At 44.1% G+C, this 16,394-nt stretch overlaps 11 non-coding genes across 11 annotated transcripts; 5 read left to right on the top strand and 6 right to left on the bottom strand.

The window, feature by feature from the left end:
* Nucleotides 1-376: 376 nt before the first annotated feature.
* On the bottom strand, nt 377-539 carry LOC135025953 (U1 spliceosomal RNA). The gene has a single exon (XR_010222634.1). It is a non-coding gene; the product is annotated as a U1 spliceosomal RNA (small nuclear RNA).
* Nucleotides 540-691: 152 nt separating this feature from the next.
* Nucleotides 692-855, bottom strand: LOC135025951 (U1 spliceosomal RNA). Its single transcript, XR_010222633.1, has one exon. It is a non-coding gene; the product is annotated as a U1 spliceosomal RNA (small nuclear RNA).
* Nucleotides 856-1,526: 671 nt separating this feature from the next.
* On the bottom strand, nt 1,527-1,689 carry LOC135025944 (U1 spliceosomal RNA). The gene has a single exon (XR_010222627.1). It is a non-coding gene; the product is annotated as a U1 spliceosomal RNA (small nuclear RNA).
* Nucleotides 1,690-1,841: 152 nt separating this feature from the next.
* On the bottom strand, nt 1,842-2,005 carry LOC135026017 (U1 spliceosomal RNA). Its single transcript, XR_010222686.1, has one exon. It is a non-coding gene; the product is annotated as a U1 spliceosomal RNA (small nuclear RNA).
* Nucleotides 2,006-2,676: 671 nt separating this feature from the next.
* On the bottom strand, nt 2,677-2,839 carry LOC135025958 (U1 spliceosomal RNA). The gene has a single exon (XR_010222637.1). It is a non-coding gene; the product is annotated as a U1 spliceosomal RNA (small nuclear RNA).
* A 144-nt stretch (nt 2,840-2,983) lies between these two features.
* On the top strand, nt 2,984-3,099 carry LOC135025980 (U5 spliceosomal RNA). The gene has a single exon (XR_010222651.1). It is a non-coding gene; the product is annotated as a U5 spliceosomal RNA (small nuclear RNA).
* A 270-nt stretch (nt 3,100-3,369) lies between these two features.
* Nucleotides 3,370-3,485, top strand: LOC135025977 (U5 spliceosomal RNA). The gene has a single exon (XR_010222648.1). It is a non-coding gene; the product is annotated as a U5 spliceosomal RNA (small nuclear RNA).
* Nucleotides 3,486-3,771: 286 nt separating this feature from the next.
* On the top strand, nt 3,772-3,887 carry LOC135025982 (U5 spliceosomal RNA). Its single transcript, XR_010222653.1, has one exon. It is a non-coding gene; the product is annotated as a U5 spliceosomal RNA (small nuclear RNA).
* A 278-nt stretch (nt 3,888-4,165) lies between these two features.
* LOC135025989 (U5 spliceosomal RNA) lies at nt 4,166-4,281 on the top strand. Its single transcript, XR_010222660.1, has one exon. It is a non-coding gene; the product is annotated as a U5 spliceosomal RNA (small nuclear RNA).
* Nucleotides 4,282-4,556: 275 nt separating this feature from the next.
* On the top strand, nt 4,557-4,672 carry LOC135025996 (U5 spliceosomal RNA). The gene has a single exon (XR_010222667.1). It is a non-coding gene; the product is annotated as a U5 spliceosomal RNA (small nuclear RNA).
* A 5,363-nt stretch (nt 4,673-10,035) lies between these two features.
* TRNAN-AUU (transfer RNA asparagine (anticodon AUU)) lies at nt 10,036-10,109 on the bottom strand. Its single transcript has one exon. It is a non-coding gene; the product is annotated as a tRNA-Asn (tRNA).
* Between the last annotated feature and the right edge of the window lie 6,285 nt (nt 10,110-16,394).

The raw sequence follows: 16,394 nt of genomic DNA, 5'->3' as shown, positions 1-16,394 counted from the left end.
GCATATGAAAAGAGAAAAGGGGCGTGCAGGGCATGGCGGCCTTTTGCGGCGCTTGGATGACCCCTAGTTCGCATTAAACACCTCCACCCTCCTTCGGTGTGGGGCTCATGTTGGCTATGCCCCAGCCCCTGAAGCATTCAAGCTGATTTCTTGCAGTAGCTGGGCACTGTAACTGCTCCAGAGCTGCTCTGTACGGCAAGTAAAAGGGTGTGGGCCCTGCAGCACTACCTGTAGTTTGCATTGTGCATTGGAAGGCACAAAGTAAGCAGACGGGAGAAGTAAGGATAGTGCGCAAGGCCATAGAATGGAGCGGCTTAAGAAAAGAGAAGTGGAAACAGACAGCAAACTAGGCTGGAGAGAGACCTGAGACAAAGAGATCTGAATTATACGAGAGCCGACCAGGGGAAACACAAATTATGCAGTCAAGTTTCCCACATTTGGGGAAATCGCAGGGGCAGCACATCCAGAGTGCAATGGGTGAGCCTTGCCCTGGGAGAAGCACCTTCATGATTATAGTATCTCACCTGGCAGGTAAGTAGAAGTTGGGCTAGAGCTGGGGAGAGTCGCTGCACGGGCACCCCCCTGTCAAGTGAAGGAGATCCAACTGAGGCAGCACAAGGGAACTCTCGAAAGAAGAACAAGGCTAGAGGAAGATCTGAAACAAAGAAATCTGACTTTTACCAGAGCTGACCAGAGGAAAGCACAAACACAGTCCCCCACTACCACAAATAATGCAGTTGAGTTTCCCACATTTGGGGAAATCACAGGGGTCAGCATACCCAGAATGCAATGAATGAACCTCACCCTGGGAGAACAATCTTCAAGACCATGGTCTCTCCTATGCAAAATAAGTATGATTTGGGATAGGGCTGGGGAGGGCCGCTGCTCAGGCACATCTCTTTCAAGTAAAGGAGATTCAACTGAGGCAGCACAAGGGAACTCTCATCTGGGGACAACAACTGCAGGGAGAACACATATTTTCAGATGAACATGGGAGGGCAGAAGGCTGCCTAATACTGAAGCACCCCCAAACAACAAACCAAATGCAACAACCAGTGCAAGCATTCCTGGGGGAAGGCCTGCAGCAGATGGATTTGCATATGGTGATGCCATCCAAGCAGTGGGTCAAAGTTGGCTTCAACCCTCGTCTGCATATGAAAAGAGAAAAGGGGCGTGCAGGGCATGGCGGCCTTTTGCGGCACTTGGATGACCCCTAGTTCGCATTACACACCTCCACCCTCCTTCGGTGTGGGGCTCATGTTGGCTATGCCCCAGCCCCTGAAGCATTCAAGCTGATTTCTTGCAGCAGCTGGGCACTGTAACTGCTCCAGAGCTGCTCTGTAAGGCAAGTAAAAGGGTGTGGGCCCTGCAGCACTACCTGTAGGTCGCATTGTGCGTTGGAAGGCACGAAGTAAGCAGACGGGAGAAGTCAGGATAGTGCGCAAGGGCATAGAAGGGAGCGGCTCAAGAAAAGAGAAGTGGAAACAGACAGCAAACTAGGCTGGAGAGAGACCTGAGACAAAGAGATCTGAATTATACGAGAGATGACCAAGGGAAACACAAATTATGCAGTCAAGTTTCCCACATTTGGGGAAATCGCAGGGGCAGCACAACCAGAGTGCAATGGGTGAGCCTTGCCCTGGGAGAAGCACCTTCATGATCATAGTATCTCACCTGGCAGGTAAGTAGGAGTTGGGCTAGAGCTGGGGAGGGTCGCTGCTCGGGCACCCCCCTCTCAAGTGAAAGAGATCCAACTGAGGCAGCACAAGGGAACTCTCGAAAGAAGAACAAGGCTAGAGGAAGATCTGATATAAAGAAATCTGATTTTTACCAGAGCTGACCAGAGGAAAGCACAAACACAGTCCCCCACTACCACAAATAATGCAGTCGAGTTTCCCACATTTGGGGAAATCACAGGGGTCAGCATACCCAGAATGCAATGAATGAACCTCACCCTGGGAGAACAATCTTCATGACCATGGTATCGCCTATGCAAAATAAGTATGATTTGGGATAGGGCTGGGGAGGGCCGCTGCTCAGGCACATCTCTGTCAAGTAAAGGAGATTCAACTGAGGCAGCACAAGGGAACTCTCATCTGGGGACAACAACTGCAGGGAGAACACATATTTTCAGATGAACATGGGAGGGCAGAAGGCTGCCTAATACTGAAGCACCCCCAAACAACAAACCAAATGCAACAACTAGTGCAAGCATTCCTGGGGGAAGGCCTGCAGCAGATGGATTTGCATATGGTGATGTCATCCAAACAGTGGGTCAAAGTTGGCTTCAACCCTCGTCTGCATATGAAAAGAGACAAGGGGCGTGCAGGGCATGGCGGCCTTTTGCGGCGCTTGGATGACCCCTAGTTCGCATTACACACCTCCACCCTCCTTCGGTGTGGGGCTCATGTTGGCTATGCCCCAGCCCCTGAAGCATTCAAGCTGATTTCTTGCAGCAGCTGGGCACTGTAACTGCTCCAGAGACGCTCTGTAAGGCAAGTAAAAGGGTGTGGGCCCTGCAGCACTACCTGTAGTTTGCATTGTGCGTTGGAAGGCACGAAGTAAGCAGACGGTAGAAGTCAGGATAGTGCGCAAGGGCATAGAAGGGAGCGGCTCAAGAAAAGAGAAGTGGAAACAGACAGCAAACTAGGCTGGAGAGAGACCTGAGACAAAGAGATCTGAATTATACGAGAGCCGACCAGGGGAAACACAAATTATGCAGTCAAGTTTCCCACATTTTGGGAAAACGCAGAAGCAGCACACCCAGAGTGCAATGGGTGAGCCTTGCCCTGGGAGAAGCACCTTCATGATCATAGTATCTCACCTGGCAGGTAAGTAGGAGTTGGGCTAGAGCTGGGGAGGGTCGCTGCTCGAGCATCCCCCTGTCAAGTAAAGGAGATTCAACTGAGGCAGCACAAGGGAACTCTCATCTGTGGACAACAACTGCAGGGAGAACACATATTTTCAGATAAAAATCTTGGTCATGCTCTGGTTTCTCTTCAGAACGAACAAATCTTTCGCCTTTTACTAAAGATTTCCGTGGAGAGGAGCAAAACCGAGTTTTATCTCAATTTTTGCATGCCCCATCTTTTTGGGGTTTCTTTTATCGGTTTAAAGATAGAATGAGTGTGCTTTAATGTAAGCTCATTTGCATAGAAATGACAGTAAATGTTTGTTTCTTTTCAAACAGAACTTTCTTGACCATGCTACTTGCTTGAAAGATCTGGGAGCACATGGAATACAGTACAAACCATGCTTATAGCAAGGAGAAGACAGGTGAGAAATCTGCTTTCTTTCAAATTGGGCGCTCACTTTGATCTGAATGAGGACTGCTGGCACGGCACTCAGGCGACAGGTGGAATCTTGGTCATGCTCTGGTTTCTCTTCAGAACGAACAAATCTTTCGCCTTTTACTAAAGATTTCCGTGGAGAGGAGCAAAACTGAGTTTTATCTCAATTTTTGCATGCCCCATATTATTGGGGTTTCTTTTATCGGATTAAAGACAGAACGAGTGTGCTTTCTTGTTAGCTTTAATGTAAGTTTATTTGCATAACAATGACAATAAATGTCTGTTTCTTTTCAAGCAGAACTTTCTTGACCATACTAATTGCTTGAAAGATCTGGGAGCACATGGAAAAGAGTACAAACCATGCTTATAGCAAGGGGAAGCCTGGTGAGAAATCTGCTTTCTTTCTTTCAAATTGGGTGCTCACTTTGAGCTGAATGAGGACTGCTGGCATGGCACTCAGGCGACAGGTGGAATCTTGGTCATGCTCTGGTTTCTCTTCAGAACGAACAAATCTTTCGCCTTTTACTAAAGATTTCCGTGGAGAGGAGCAAAACTGAGTTTTATCTCAATTTTTGCATGCCCCGTCTTATTGGGGTTTCTTTTATCAGTTTAAAGATAGAACGAGTGTGCTTTAATGTAAGCACATTTGCATAGAAATGACAGTAAATGTTTGTTTCTTTTCAAACATAACTTTCTTGACTATACTAATTGCTTGAAAGATGTGGGAGCACATGGAAAAGAGTACAAACCATGTTTATAGCAAGGGGAAGCCTGGTGAGAAATCTGCTTTCTTTCTTTCTTTCAAATTGGGTGCTCACTTTGAGCTGAATGAGGACTGCTGGCATGGCACTCAGGCGACAGGTAGAATCTTGGTCATGCTGTGGTTTCTCTTCAGAACGAACAAATCTTTCGCCTTTTACTAAAGATTTCCGTGAAGAGGAGCAAAACTGAGTTTTATCTCAATTTTTGCATGCCCCATCTTATTGGGGTTTTATTTTATCGGTTTAAAGATAGAACGAGTGTGCTTTAATGTAAGCTCATTTGCATAGAAATGACAGTCAATGTTTGTTTCTTTTCAAACAGAACTTTCTTGACCACACTAATTGTTTGAAAGATCTGGGAGCACATGGAAAAGAGTACAAACCATGTTTATAGCAAGGGGAAGCCTGGTGAGAAATCTGCTTTCTTTCATTCAAATTGGGTGCTCACTTTGAGCTGAATGAGAACTGCTGGCATGGCACTCAGGCGACAGGTGGAATCTTGGTCATGCTCTGGTTTCTCTTCAGAACTAACAAATATTTCGCCTTTTATTAAAGATTTCCGTGGAGAGGAGCAAAACTGAGTTTTATCTCAATTTTTGCATGCCCCATATTATTGGGGTTTCTTTTATCAGTTTAAAGACAGAACGAGTGTGCTTTCTTGTTAGCTTTAATGTAAGTTTATTTGCATAACAATGACAGTAAATGTTTGTTTCTTTTCAAACAGAACTTTCTTGACCATGCTACTTGCTTGAAAGATCTGGGAGCACATGGAAAACAGTACAAACCATGCAGTATCACAAGAGCCTTTATTTGATATTTCATGAAGATAGAGCAGAATTGAGGACACGTCAACAATTTCTGCCAAAGGTGGTTCATCTTTCCACATGGTGCCTTTGGCCACTGACACCTTCGTTGAGTCAAAGTCTCTGGCTGTGGTCAGAACTTTGAAAATTTATGTCACCAGAACGGTTCAGATTAGGAAAACAGAGGCTCTGTTTGTCCTGTATGCTCCCAACAGGATTGGGTGTCCTGCTTCCATGCAGACCATTATGCGCTGAATCTGTGGTAAGATTCAGCATGCTCATTCCACGGCAGGATTGCCGTTACTGAATTAGGTGAAGACCCATTCTACTAGAAAGGTGGGTTCATCCTGGGCAGCTGGTCGGGGAGTCTCAGCATTGCAACTTTGCCGAGCAGCTATTTAGTAAACACTTTTGCTAAGTTTTACAAGTTTGATACCTTGGCTGATGATAACCTCAAGTTGGGTCATTCGGTGCTGCAGAGTCGTACGCACTCTCCCACCCGTTCAAGAGCTTTGGTATAACCCCATGGTTCTTAATGTGACCCCAGCATCCTCTAGGTCGTATGAGAAAATAGGATTTTAATACCTACCGGTAAATCCTTTTCTCTTAGTACGTAGAGGATGCTGGGCACCCGTCCCAGTCCATACTGTGTCTGCAGTTATTACTTGTGGTTATACACATGTTGTGTTACGGTTCTGGTCAGCTTTTTGCTGCAATTGTTCATGCTGTTGGCTTGTGTTCTGTTGAATGCCACGTTCTGCGGCATGCTTAAGGTGTGAGCTGGTAAGATGCTCACCTTAGTTTAACAATAAATCCTTTCCTCGAAATGTCCGTCTCCCTGGGCACAGTTCCTATAACTGGAGTCTGGAGGAGGGGCATAGAGGGAGGAGCCAGTTCACACCCTTTGAAAGTCTTAAAGTGCCCATGTCTCTTGCGGATCCCGTCTATACCCCATGGTTCTTAATGTGACCCCAGCATCCTTTACGGACTAAGAGAAAAGGATGCCCTTGTGTACTATCCTGACTTCTCCTCCCGTCTGCTTACTTTGTGCCTTCCAACGCACAATGCGAACTACAGGTGGTGCTGCAGGGCCCACACCCTTTTACTTGCCTTACAGAGCAGCTCTGGAGCTGTTACAGTGCCCAGCTGCTGCAAGAAATCAGCATGAATGCTTCAGGGGATGGGGCATGGCCAACATGAGCCCCACACCAAAGGAGGGTGGGGGTGTTTAATGCAAACTAGGGGTCATCCAAGCACTGCAAAAGGCCGCCATGCCCTGCATGCCCCTTTTCTCTTTTTATATGCAGATGAGGGTTCCAGCCAACTTTGGCCCACTGCTTGGATGACATCACCGTATGCAAATCCGTCTGCTGCAGACCTTCCCCCAGGAATGCTTGTACTAGTTGTTGGATATGGTTTGATATTTGATGGTGCTTCAGTATTAGGCAGCCTTCCGCCCTCCCATGTTCATCTGAAAAGATGTGGTCTCCCCGCAGTTGTTGTCCCCAGACGAGAGTTCCCTTGTGCTTCCTCAGTTGAATCTCCTTAACTTGACGGGGGAGGGGCTGCCCGAGCTGCCACCCTCCCCAGCCCTATCCCAACTCATACTTATTTTACATATTAGATCTCTTGATCATGAAGATTGTTCTCACAGGGTGAGGTTCATCCATTATATTTTAAAATAGGAAGGTACAAATTACATATTTGAATTGCATCTATGTGCTGGATTCAAATGCCCCCCCCCCCTTCCTTTCTCAATTGTGCCCGTCAGCAGCTATTCTAAGGTTGCTGCCAATGGGTGTGACACATTAATTTCTTCTGTGGGGTACACTGGACTCCACAAGGATTCACATTGGGGTGTAGAGTAGGATCTTGATCTGAGGCACCAACCGGCTCAAAGCTTTTGACTGTTCCCAAGATGCTCAGCGCATCCTCCTCTATAACCCCGCTTCCATGAACAGGGAGCTCAGTTTGTAGTTGGTGCCTTCAGTAGCAGGCCACTTAACAGGGGCCTGCCTCAGGCAGCCTATTCTTAGCTATTAATTTTGACAAGAAAAGAAGAACTTGTTTTATGAGAATCTACAAGGGCTGCAGCAGGCTAGGTCTAAAAGACATCTTTACTGCAGCTTCATCACTCCCAGCGGCGCTGTATACTCCCGTGCCCTGGTTGCTGGGTCACTGCAGCGGAGGCTCCGGTTTCTTCCTAAGGTCAGTCACACACACACACCGCCCTTCCGGATCACGAGGCCGCTGATTAAGGGGAGCGTGGCCGTAGGGGGTGGGCCGTGTGCGCACTGGGGTGGACACTGATTACTGGGCAGCCGCTCCACTAGCCACCAGGTACAGTTAAGGAGCACAGGTCTGGGGGTTTTTCTCCTATATTAACCCAATTTTGTACTGCCCGCAGCGCATTGTGATAGGTAATAGGGCCTGATTCAGGTTGGATTGCAATCACAATAAGCGATCCAACTGCAAAAATTGCTAAGAGCATACGCATGTGCCTGCATGCGATCGCCTCTGCCTGTCAATCGGGGCAGGGGGGGAGAGTGGGGTCAGCAACACTCCATTTCCAAGTCAGGGATGGAGCAGTGCGGGGGCAAGGCTTCAAAATGGGGTCTGCAATGGAGGAGACACAGGGGGCGTGGTCACAGCGGCTGTATGACATCACATTCAGCCGCTGTGATCACAAAAATGGTGGCGGCTTCCTGCGCGCACATACAGTCTGCACCAGCAGGAGGCTACACCATTGTTTATGATCACGCTGAACTGCAGTGCGACTGCAATTACAGCATGGTCAAGAAGGGAGGTGTCATACTGGGTGGCCATGCCCTGTCACTGTGCAGGAGCCAGCACCGCTTACACACTAGTCCCCGGGTGCAGCACCCAACCCCCGGGACACCCGGAGCAACAAAATGTAGATTCAGGCCACCAGGCCACGCCCCTACCTATGAAATCATGCCTCCTTTTTACCATTGCGCTGCTTATTTGCACGCACTGCATTACAATCTCCCTCGACACCTCTCTGGGTGTCACCAGTGATAGTGACACCTCTGCCATGCTTGTAGCAGCTAGTCCAAAGATCTATGCCTCAAGCCCTGAGTGTTTGCCCTTGTGACTTGTTGATCATCATAGCGAAGCAGATGCTTACAGAAAACTGCAGGGGCTTAGATTGAAAATAAAAAAAATTGATGGGTATAAGGTAGAGAGGAGCGGGTTCGGTTCTCCGAGAACCGAATTCCCCACGAACTCCACGTGGTTTACACTGGTCTGAGGCAGGCTCGGTTGTTCCCGCCTGACTCGGAAAACCTGAACAAGGGAAAATGTCATCATCCCGCTGTCGGATTCTCGCGAGATTCGGATATTATATATAGAGCTGCGCGTTGCCGCCATTTTTACTCGTGCATTGAAGAGAGAGCGGAGAGGACGTGGCTATGTTCTCTCAGTGGAAATCTCAATATCAGTGCTCAGTATCAGTGGTTACTTATTGCTGCTCAGTAATACTAGTAGTGTGTCTCTCCTGCTCAGTGTCAGTTCTCAGTAGTATCCTCATCAGTGCTCAGTATCACTGCTCATTGTCTTGTGCTGCATTGTGGTGCTCAGCATACTACAGTACATTACTAATAGTCCAGTGCTGCATCTTGCTGCTCAGTGTCAGTTCTAGTATCCTCATCAGTGCTCACTATCACTGCTCATTGCATTGTGGTGTTCTGTATACTACAGTAATATAGTAACATATAGTAACATAGTTTTTGAGGTTGAATAGAGGCAAATTGCCCATCGTGTTCAACCTGTTTTAAGTTGTGATGATTCTACATACTTGCTGAATAATGTTTTATGACTAGTTAGCTACTATAACTCATGTTACCCCCGGATTAACCATGTTGATATTTTAAGTATTATAACCTTGGATAGCTTTTTCATTCAGAAATGTATCCATTCCTTTTTTAAATCCAATTACAGAGTCCGCCATTACCACCTTCCCTGGCAGGGAATTCCACATCCTGATTGCCCTAACAGTGAAGAAACCTTTCCTCCATTGCGTTCTGAACTTTCCTCCAGTCGCAGCGAGTGACCACGTGTTCTTTTAATAAATAATTCCTCTGATAACTCTTTGTTATGTATCTTTACATATTTGAAGATATTAATAATATCTCCTCTTAGGCACCTCTTTTCTAGTGTATACATATTCAGCCTAGTAAGTCTTTCCTTATAGTCCAGTACTTTTAGGCCTTTAATCAATTTAGTCTTCAGGATCTCTCGGACTTCCATGAGCAGCAGAGTAGTGCAATGGAAGGATGCTGGGCGCATAACCCAGAGGTCGATTAATCGAAACTATCCTCTGCTATGTGCATTTTTTTTTATAATTAAAGTAATCAAAAACTGGGATTGATATTTTGGCTCTTTTATTTTTACTTAAAGTACAATAACTTTTATCATTTTAATTTGTTTTAATAGTATATTGACAGCATTGTTTTCTTTAAAAAATCCACTTAATTTTCTTTACCCTATTACTGAAATGGTAATTGACAAAAACAAACTACATTGTCACCAGAAGAGCAATGCAAAATGTACAAGTGATATATTAAAATCATCTTCCATCTTGAATTTCAATGATGCATTGGGACAACAATTTTGTGAGAAACATCTTCACCCATAAAGAAAGATTTTCTTAATTCCTTATCTGTGTGCTGATTAGATATTACCTTGTTTTCACATTAAACAGACTTCCACATGAGAAAGCAGCAAGGATGCAGTAACGTTTATGTTTCCTGGTGTCAACCTGTATTATTTCAGTAGACATTGAAATGAGGATGCATCTTGCTGCCTTTCCAATGTAGCAAGTTTAATTCAGTAATAGGTGAAAAAACATTCCTACAAAGGTGTTAATCAGAGACTTGGCTTTGTGGACACTTTTCAGAGAGCAAATTTGTTAGCATAAAAATAAAGTCAGAAAATGAAGAGCTGTTTAATCACTCAATTGGACTTTTCTGCCAGCATAATTTTTTTTTCTCTGCAACCCACTGCTAAATTGTGCTTCCTAGCTGTTTTTTATAAAATCACTCAATCAAATCTAACTCTGATTACATCAGAGAAGGCCAGGTACCCTACACCATAAGAGGGGGTTTGAAATTTTGACTTGTCTATTTAAAGATCACCAAAATCTGATCACAAGGTCAATTACATCCCTGGGTGGGATTGAACCACCAACCTTTTGGTTAATAGCCAAACATGCTAACCGATTGCACCACAGAGACACCTCGTAAAAGTCCATTCTGACAAAGGCTAATAAGCATTCATCTAGAACGTTTCCTAGAAAAACTTTAAAAAGTCAATAATCTGGAGAGTTTTTGTAAGAAACACATTGCTACTTTCCCATGATGAGTGAGTGCTTCAGGATCTCTTGCACTTACATGAGCAGCAGAGTACTGCAACGGAAGCATGCTGGGCCCATAACCCAGATGTAGGCAGATTGAAACTATCTTCTGCTATATGCATTGTTTTTTGTTAATTAAAGTAATCCAAAACTGGGATTGATATTTTGGCTCTTTTATTTTTACTTAAAGTACAATAACTTTTACCATTTTAATTTGTTTTAATAGTAAATTGACAGTATTGTTTTCTTTCAAAAATCCACTTAATTTTCTTTACCCTATTATTAAAATGGTAATTGACAAAAACAAACTACATTGTCACCAGAAGAGCAGTATAAAATGTACAAGTGATATATTAAAATCATCATTCCAGCTTGAATTTCAATGATGCTTTGGTGCAACAATTTTGTGAGAAACATCTTCACCCATAAAGAAAGATTTTCTTAATTCCTTACCTGTGTGCTGATTAGATATCACCTTGTTTTCACATTAAACAGACTTCCCCATGAGGAAGCAGCAAGGATGCAGTGACGTTTATGTTTCCTGGTGTCAACCTGTATTATTTCAGTAGACATTGAAATGAGGATGCATCTTGCTGCCTTTCCAATGAAGCAAGTTTAATTCAGTAATAGGTGAAAAACCATTCCTACAAAGGTGTTAATCAGAGACTTTACTTTGTGGACACTTTTCAGAGAGCAAATTTGTTAGCATAAACATAAAATCAGAAAATGAAGAGCTGTTTAATCACTCAATTGGACTTTTCTGCCAGCATAGTTTTTTTTCTCTGCAACCCACTGCTAAATTGTGCTTCCTAGCTGTTTTTTATAAAATCACTTAATCAAATCTAACTCTGATTACATCAGAGAAGGCCAGGTACCCTACACCATAAGAGGGAGTTTGACATTTTGACTTGTCTACTTAAAGATTACCAAAATCTAATCACAAGGTCAATTACATCCATGGGTGGGATTGAACCACCAACCTTTTGGTTAATAGCCAAACATGCTAACCGATTGCACCACAGAGACACCTCGTAAAAGTATATACTGACAAAGGCTAATAAGCATTCATCTAGAACGTTTCCTAGAAAAACTTTAAAAAGTCAATAATCTGGAGAGTTTTTGTAAGAAACACATTGGTACTTTCCCATGATGAGTGAGTGCTTCAGGATCTCTTGCACTTACATGAGCAGCAGAGTACTGCAACGGAAGCATGCTGGGCCCATAACCCAGAGGTAGGCAGATTGAAACTATCCTCTGCTATATGCATTGTTTTTTGTTAATTAAAGTAATCCAAAACTGGGATTGATATTTTGGCTCTTTTATTTTTACTTAAAGTACAATAACTTTTACCATTTTAATTTGTTTTAATAGTATATTGACAGTATTGTTTTCTTTCAAAAATCCACTTAATTTTCTTTACCCTATTATTAAAATGGTAATTGACAAAAACAAACTACATTGTCACCAGAAGAGCAGTACAAAATGTACAAGTGATATATTAAAATCATCTTTCCAGCTTGAATTTCAATGATGCTTTGGTGCAACAATTTTGTGAGAAACATCTTCACCCATAAAGAAAGATTTTCTTAATTACTTACCTGTGTGCTGATTAGATATCACCTTGTTTTCACATTAAACAGACTTCCCCATGAGGAAGCAGCAAGGATGCAGTGACGTTTATGTTTCCTGGTGTCAACCTGTATTATTTCAGTAGACATTGAAATGAGGATGCATCTTGCTGCCTTTCCAATGAAGCAAGTTTAATTCAGTAATAGGTGAAAAACCATCCCTACAAAGGTGTTAATCAGAGACTTGGCTTTGTGGACACTTTTCAGAGAGCAAATTTGTTAGCATAAACATAAAATCAGAAAATGAAGAGCTGTTTCGTCACTAAATTGGACTTTTCTGCCAGCATAATTTTTTTTCTCTGCAACCCACTGCTAAATTGTGCTTCCTAGCTGTTTTTTTATAAAATCACTTAATCAAATCTAACTCTGATTACATCAGAGAAGGCCAGGTACCCTACACCATAAGAGGGGGTTTGAAATTTTGACTTGTCTATTTAAAGATCACCAAAATCTGATTACAAGGTTATTTACATCCCTGGGTGGGATTGAACCACCAACCTTTTGGTTAATAGCCAAACATGCTAACCGATTGCGCCACATAGACACCTTGCGAAAGTAGATACTGACAAAGGCTAATAAGCATTTATCTAGAACGTTTCCTAGAAAAACTTTAAAAAGTCAATAATCTGGAGAATTTTTGTAAGAAACACATTGGTACTTTCCCATGATGAGTGAGTGCTTCAGGATCTCTTTCACTTACATGGGCTATTAACCAAAAGGTTGGTGGTTCAATCCCACCCAGGGATGTAATTGACCTTGTGATCAGATTTTGGTGATCTTTAAGTAGACAAGTCAAAATGTCAAACCCCCTCTTATGGTGTAGGGTACCTGGCCTTCTCTGACGTAATCAGAGTTAGATTTAATTAAGTGATTTTATAAAAAACAGCTAGGAAGCACAATTTAGCAGTGGGTTGCAGAGAAAAAAATAACATTTTAAACCTACCGGTAAATTTTTTTTCTCGTAGTCCGTAGAGGATGATGGGGACTCCGTAAGGACCATGGGGGATAGACGGGCTCCGCAGCAGACATGGGCACTTTAAGAAAGACTTTAGATCTGGGTGTGCACTGGCTCCTCCCTCTATGCCCCTCCTCCATACCTCAGTTAGAGAAACTGTGCCCAGAGGAGACGGACAGTACGAGGAAAGGATTTTTGTTAATCCAAGGTCAAGATTCATACCAGCCACACCAATCACACCGTATAACTTGTGATATACTACCCAGTTAACAGTATGAAAACAACATAGCATCAGTCCAAGACCAATGAAAACTAACATATAACCCTTATGTAAGCAATAACTATATACAAGTCTTGCAGAAGTAGTCCGCACTTGGGACGGGCACCCAGCATCCTCTACGGACTACGAGAAAAAGATTTACCGGTAGGTTTAAAATCTTATTTTCTCTTACGTCCTAAAAGATGCTGGGGACTCCGTAAGGACCATGGGGATTATACCAAAGCTCCCAAACGGGCTCCTGCGGATGACTCTGCAGCACCGATTGAGCAAACAGGAGGTCCTCCTCAGCCAGGGTATCAAACTTATAGAACTTTGCAAAGGTGTTTGAACCCGACCAAGTAGCAGCTCGGCACAGCTGTAGTGCCGAGACCCCCGGGCAGCTGCCCAAGAAGAGCCCACCTTCCTAGTGGAATGGGCCTTGACTGAATTAGGCAACGGCAATCCCGCCATAGAATGCGCCTGCTGAATCGTGTTACAGATCCAGAGAGCAATAGTCTGATTTGAAGCAGGGGTGCCAATCTTGTTGGCTGCATACAGGACAAACAGTGCTTCTGTTTTTCTGACTCTAGCCGTTCTGGCCACGTAAATTTTCAAAGCCCTGACCACATCAAGGGACTCGGAATCCTCCAAGTCACGCGTAGCCACAGGCACCACAATAGGTTGGTTCATATGAAAGGATGAGTCCACTTTTAGCAGGAATTGAGGACGGGTCTGCAATTCCGCTCTATCCATATGGAAAACCAGATAGGGGATTTTATGTGATAAAGCTGCTAATTCCGACACTCGCCTAGCGGAAGCCAAGGCTAATAACATGACCACCTTCCAAGTGAGATATTTAAACTCCACCATTTTAAGTGGTTCAAACCATAACCTTAACACCACGTTAAGGTCCCAAGGGACCACCGGAGGTACAAAAGGAGGCTGAATATGCAGTACTCCCTTCACAAAAGTTTGTACTTACTTCAGGAAGAGAGGCCAATTCCTTTTGAAAGAAAATGGATAAGGCCAAAATCTGAACCTTAATAGAGCCTAATTTTAGGCCCAAATTCACTCCAGTTTGTAGGAAGTGAAGGAAGTGGCCCAGGTGGAATTCTTACGTATGAGCATTCCTGGCCTCACACAAAGAAACATATTTTCGCCATATACAGTGATAATGTTTAGATGTCACGTCCTTCCTAGCCTTTATTAGCGTAGGAATGACCTCATCTGGAATACCCTTTTCCGCTAGGATCCGGCGTTCAACCGCCATGCCGTCAAACGCAGCCGCGGTAAGTCTTGGAACAGACAGGGCCCCTGTGGCAACAGGTCCTGTCTTAGAGGAAGTGGCCACGGATCTTCTGTGAGCATTTCCTGCAGATCTGGATACCAGGTCCTTCGCGGCCAATCTGGAACAATGAGAATTGTTCTTACTCCTCTTTTTCTTACTATTATCAACACCTTGGGTATGAGAGGTAGAGGAGGAAATACATAGACCGACCGGAACACCCACGGTGTCACTAGGGCGTCTACAGCTACTGCCCGAGGGTCTCTTGACCTGTTGCAATACCTCTGTAGCTTTTTGTTAAGGCGGGACGCCATCATGTCTATCTGGAACAGTCCCCACCGACTTGCAATCTGTGCGAAGACTTCCTGATGGAGTCCCCACTCTCCTGGATGTAGGTCGTGTCTGCTGAGGAAGTCTGCATCCCAGTTGTCCACTCCCGGAATGAACACTGCTGACAGTGCGCTTTGATAAAGCTAAATATTTATCTTATTTAAAACCCTTTGTGAGGTCTAAGAACACTGTACGCTATTTGCGTATGGAGTACCGTAAGGGTACGCTCGTTGCGTAACAATCGCTTAGCCGTGGTCGAGACGCTCAAGCGTCACGTTCGCTCACGGCCAAGAGATCACAGGCAGGCACGCTATTGGCTGCTGACTAACGTAATGGTTCGCTATAGCGTAACGGACGCTGTATCGGGAGCGGGCTGCTCGAGCGATACAGACGCTCACGAGAATACGCTGTTGGTATCGGGCACACTTATAGGTGAGCGACTACCGTAATGCTACGCTATCAGCGTAGCGGACGCTCGAGACCACGAGGAGATCACGAGCGGCGCCGACGCTCACAATGTTAAACCTTTATGTCTAAACCACAAACAATGTAATTTGCTGTAAAACCTTAGTGTAGAGATAGGGTGTAAATGCAACACTGTATAACCTTATTAACTCAAAAGCTGTTCGAGCGTCACCGACGCTCTGAGAATACTTAACACTATAAGAAATACACAAATACCGTGCTTAGGGTCCAACGCCTAATATATATATTATGAATGTTATACTTGCAAAAGAATTAATACAATACAAGTCATACACTACAATATAACATAGACTAACTAACCAGGTAACTACACAGTAAATACAATACAAGTACGTTTAAGAGAAAATGAGAGAAAGAGAAGAGAGAGAGAGAAAGATATGGCCCATAATAACAAGAAAAGACAATATGATTACGGAGAAAACTTACGCACAAAGGAAACGATCGCATGCGCCTCTGGACATCCAGCTCCCGATTTTCAGCAATGATAACCGATGAAGAGTGAGTGCTGGATGTGATCGGCCTGTCTATTTATGCCCCACACACAATACAATTCAATGGTCCCTACAATCTCATTGTTCATTGGACACAGGAATTCGTCTTCGCATTATAACAAAAGGTCATAGGTTGATTCATACAGGTGGGCTGTGACTATTTCCAACAGCTCAGGTGGGAGGGAAACTGGGTTTCCCGCCGCATGGATAAGTAAGTGCAAATACAGTAAATGTTCATAAACTTCTTATGTCCATAACTATTCGCACGAGCGATTGATCCGCTTCAAACCAACACCGGAATATTGCTAATTAAATACTCTTCCGATGGATACTAAACACCACTGTATTACTCCTGTCTGACCCTTCGTATCAAACAATGAGGGATCTCTCTGTCCAGGAACATACTACATTAACTAAACTTTCAGAATCTATCAAAGGGACCATAATCTACAAAATGCATTATATGGTGAAAATATGTAACGAAAGAGTCGCCCGCTAGACGCACACAATCTCTACCGTAAATGTGCATACCGTGCGCCTGCGGGTGCCCGCAACAGCGAGTATGCGCACGCACGGTAGAGCGCACGCATGCGCAGCAGGGACACATATGAGGTGCAAATATGGCAGTGTGCATCGTGATATTTTTCTGACTTTGACAGTCCACCCTTTGGCAGTCAACAATAACTGCCACTTCCTAAAACATTTCAAAAAGAGAAAAATATATGTCAGGGG

Source organism: Pseudophryne corroboree, unplaced genomic scaffold (genome assembly GCF_028390025.1).
Source record: "Pseudophryne corroboree isolate aPseCor3 unplaced genomic scaffold, aPseCor3.hap2 scaffold_429, whole genome shotgun sequence".
NCBI classification, from domain to species: domain Eukaryota; kingdom Metazoa; phylum Chordata; class Amphibia; order Anura; family Myobatrachidae; genus Pseudophryne; species Pseudophryne corroboree.
This window is presented reverse-complemented; position numbering and strand designations above follow the sequence as displayed.